Here is a 4,414-nt window from a genome sequence, read left to right as displayed (position 1 = left end):
ATAAATCTTAGGATGCAAACAAACTAATTTATTTGAGACCTTACCTACTTCAAAAAAACTCAACTACCGTTCCAATAGCGCTCTGGCACGAAAGGAGAGTCCAGTCCAAAAAGTCCAGACGGCAGACGGTGACAAAATCTTACATCTTTTTTTTGTATAAAATTGTTTCAGCTTCGAATAATGAAAACCTATTCAAGGCTGATGAAAAACATAAATTTAGAGACAAAACCGGTTACAAGGATAGAAACTAATACAGGTCTACCGATTAACTGAGGCGGTTGGTAAGAAGTTATCATAGTCAGCTACGGACTAGTTGAAAGCTTTGCTGCATGAAGCCGCTGATTTGCATTACGTTATGTAAGTAAATATGTAATAGTCGTATATGTATTAATTAGTTTAAGGCCCAAAACTTAACTACCTTCTACTAGAAATCTCTACGAAACTTCTTTAACAACCATCTCAGATCAGAAGTGTTGTACTTAGATGTAGTGCATAACTATTTTCTATCGTATTTTCTCGGAAACGTTCGTAATTGTCATGCTACTTCAGTCAACCTCAATACTTTTTGTACCGAGACTGACTGAAATAGCAAGACACGTTCTTACGTTTCCGTGAAAGTACGATGGAAAATAATTGTCCACTGCATCTGTAGACATATAGCAAAATATTCGACAGAAGTAGTCGTTAGGATCATAAAATTCATAAATAATGCAGGTGCCAATAAGCATTGGCAGCTATAGGCTGTATAGATAAATTAGTGATAAAATATCATTCCCGCAAGCCAGAAATTACGTAGCGTTATACAGTGAGTGTCTAAGGCGTGAAACTTATGCGCCATCAAACTGAATAGAAATACGGCCGGCAACGGCCGGCGCCAGGAAAAGTGGAATTATCGAATTCGCTTCTTAAGAATATGAATCATAGATGATTTACGCTTCTTCCTCTTATTGTGTTGTAAAACTGATTGCCATCTTTAAGTTTATATTTTGGTTTTTCGTTGTGCAATTATGTAGAGCATATTAAAATATTTAAAAAAACTCAGCAAAATAAACAATATACACGGGGGCTAAAAAAATAACTGCATTGCTGTTGCCAGGGAGCTTTTGGGATTAGGTATACTGAGCAACTTTTACTACGTGACCAACCCCGAAATCGCGAATAAAAAAATTTACCCTCCCATAGAAAATGGATCAGCAAAAATGTATGAAACAGCCAAACTTATTTTTCGCCATTTCGGGGTTGATCCCATTGTAAAAGTTGCTCAGTATAATCCCATCCCAAAACCTCCCTGACAACGGGAATTCAGTTATTTTTTATTGTATCTTATGAGTGCTCTTTTCGAAAGGTTGTCGGTTTACTAAGGTCGGTGAGGTCGGTTTACTTGCCTATAACTACGCATCTCCTTCCAAAGGATGAGTGTTTCTTTAGGTATGTTTATAGGGAACTGAAAACCATAAAACTTCCTTCTGCTACAACGTGTGGTGTGGATAGGGTTCACTTTACTGGCCTAGGCCGGCATTTCAGGTAAAGTTGCAGAGAAAACGCATTTTTTTAGGAAAGTTGTATATCAAAAGACTCATGTAAGATTGACAATTTAAGGTTTTTTAAAGAATTTCATTCACCTACGCTCCAGTCTATGATGTAACAAACTGTTTATAGTACGACTTCGTGACCAGCACTTTCTCAGCTACAATAAAAAGTAACGATCCAAACAATTACTTCCTAGCCTAGCTACTCTCATATCAACGAAAAGTAATAAAATATAATGTCTTACAAACTCAAACTTATATTTGCAGTTAACAATATAAGCATTACATATAAAATGTTGTTTTTGAAATAGTGATCAGTACCTACTTCAGTATGGATATGATGGTCGTTTTTGTCTACGTGACAGCGTGATAAAACGGTGTCCGTCACTTTCTATCCCGCGGAGTTAAAAAGTAACAGTTATTTTAATTTATCACGTGGATAAATGTGGATAAAGCGATCCATAATACGCCTGCTGTTGTCAAAATGGCCGCATGATTAAACACTAAGCGTTTTCATTTAAAAAAAAATAAAAAAATCATTTATTTCAGAAAACAGGTTCCATAATATGGTTAGTAACTCTTAACTTAACAACTATGTTAGTTTATTTGTAAAAAGACAGGAGAGAAAGAGCACATAAAAATAGAACTAAAATTAAATTAAATTATAAAATAACAAGTACCTAACAACACAAAAATACACGCGACCACCCCCTCCGTCGCCTCATGCATCCCATGGCCTCCTCATAACATGCAGATCCATGAAGCGGCCGAGGACGGGCGAATCCAGCCTGTCCGCGATCATCTGCAGGATACTGTTGCCGCTCCCTCGCACACGTCGTATGACGGACGCTGACTTTTTGCGTATTATCGCATAAAAATCGTCGACGGCCGCGTCGGCAAACATGCCCGACGCGCTGCAATAGCGAGGGAGCCGCAACAGGGCCCTGAATGCGTTATTGTATTGCACTCTTAGTGCATTGTACGCCCGCTTCGTAAAGCTGACCCATAGACCACTCGTGTAAAAACTTTGGCAGTACGCCCTAAAAAGAGATAGTTTTACAGGCACACTACAGCGAGTGAATCTATGAGCCAGCATATTGCCGCGAACGGACAATGACCTTCGCTCACGTTCTATATCCTTATCATCTTTAAGGTCTTCGGATAGCACATGGCCCAGATATTTAAATTCTGTCACTCGTTTTAACGGTACACTGTTTAAAAGAAGCGGTGGAATGTATTGTGGCAACCTGTTCCTACCTTTGAAAATCATGAACTCGCTTTTTTTCACGTTATACCTTAAGCCATGAGTATCCGCATACCTTTCACATATATTTATCAGCTTTTGCAGTCCATAGAAAGACGGACTGAGCAGCACCATATCGTCCGCATAACTTATATTATTTACGCTGATATTATCCAGGGGCCTAATTCGACACGTACTTATCTGACATTTGAAATCCACTTCATATCCTCAGTTGATTGTATCGCATGTTCGTCGAATCGCATTCTATCGCAAACATGCGATCGAAAAAATAAGTAAGAAAAAATCAACTTTGTTTTATTACTACTATACGGTTTATTATAACTTTGAACTCGGGGTATGTCGGTTACGTCGGTTTGGTTTCGTTGTCACCTAACTGTGGATTGCTAATGTCAAATTTTGACAGGTGTGGATACTATCGCTAGACTTTTTTGTCCATGGGCTTGGGCACCATCTTGGAGTTTTTGACGTGCGAAAGGGTATTTTATAGCATAGAGTAAAGCTTTTTTTTTAGTATATACGTTTACAGGAATTAATGACATCTTGTGAGCGATAGATGAACTAACACGCTATTCACGGTGCGGCGGCGAGTAGTGGAACTATACGTGACAATTTCCATCAATCAAAAGGGGACTACACTGTTGATGGTCGATAAAGGCTATTATTAATTGAATTTTAACAGCACGAACGCCTTATTGACAAGCGTTCTTTTTGTTAAACCCACACCTATACGTCAAATAATGCTCGCTCCACACATTCACCTATGAACGCTCAAAAATGCTTATTCACGTTCATAAACCAAGTTGTACTTTAACCATATTTAGAAAAGTCCGTTTTTTATTACTGGGTGGAATTAGGGATGAAAATCCCGGAAAAAATCAAATGCTTATCGATCATTTCACAAAATTTAGTTTTTCCGGTTTTTTTCCAGTTTAGGATGACTCATGTTAGACCGGGCTGTGGCCGGGCCGGAGCTTCCGGAGCTTCGTTTTCTATGCAAAGCGTTATGTCATCACCATGCAGGGCTCGGGAATGGCACGGTGCGGGCCCGGCCCGGTCTTGCTATGTGCAAAGCCCTGACCCCCCGGGGTTTCTTCACAATTTTCACTATGATATTGATGCATCAAGGTGATTTGTTTACAGTACCTATGTTTACAGATGGCCTACCGCAAAACGCGTTAATCGAAATTTTGTTGTCTGCCTCTCTGTCGATCGAATGGCCAAGAGTGATAGGCCCTGGGTTGTGCTATTATTATTAACACTTTAACTGTCCCTCGCCTTCACTACTGACATGGACCGATACGTCCGTGCATTACAGGTAATGCACAAATACAAATAGTTTGACGGTGCATGTCATGTAATGCACGGACGGTAACGCCCTCTACGCAGGGTTTTGCGTAATATTGCCTATTTCCTGCCTCAAACTACAGTGCGACAGAAACCAGTAGAAAATAAATGAGGGCGCCACTTTCTACGTTACTATCCCTTTTTTGACGTAAAATGCTTAAACATGGCAACAATTTAGTATTGAATATTTATAGTTCCAGTTTATTTAATTTCTACTATTTTATGTCGCACTATACCCAAAGGCACTAACTACTGAAATAATACAATAGTACTCTTT

The sequence above is a fragment of the Cydia splendana genome, chromosome 16, assembly GCF_910591565.1.
Source record: "Cydia splendana chromosome 16, ilCydSple1.2, whole genome shotgun sequence".
In the NCBI taxonomy this organism is placed as follows: domain Eukaryota; kingdom Metazoa; phylum Arthropoda; class Insecta; order Lepidoptera; family Tortricidae; genus Cydia; species Cydia splendana.
The sequence above is the reverse complement of the archived record's forward strand: the minus strand, read 5'-3'. Positions refer to the sequence as shown.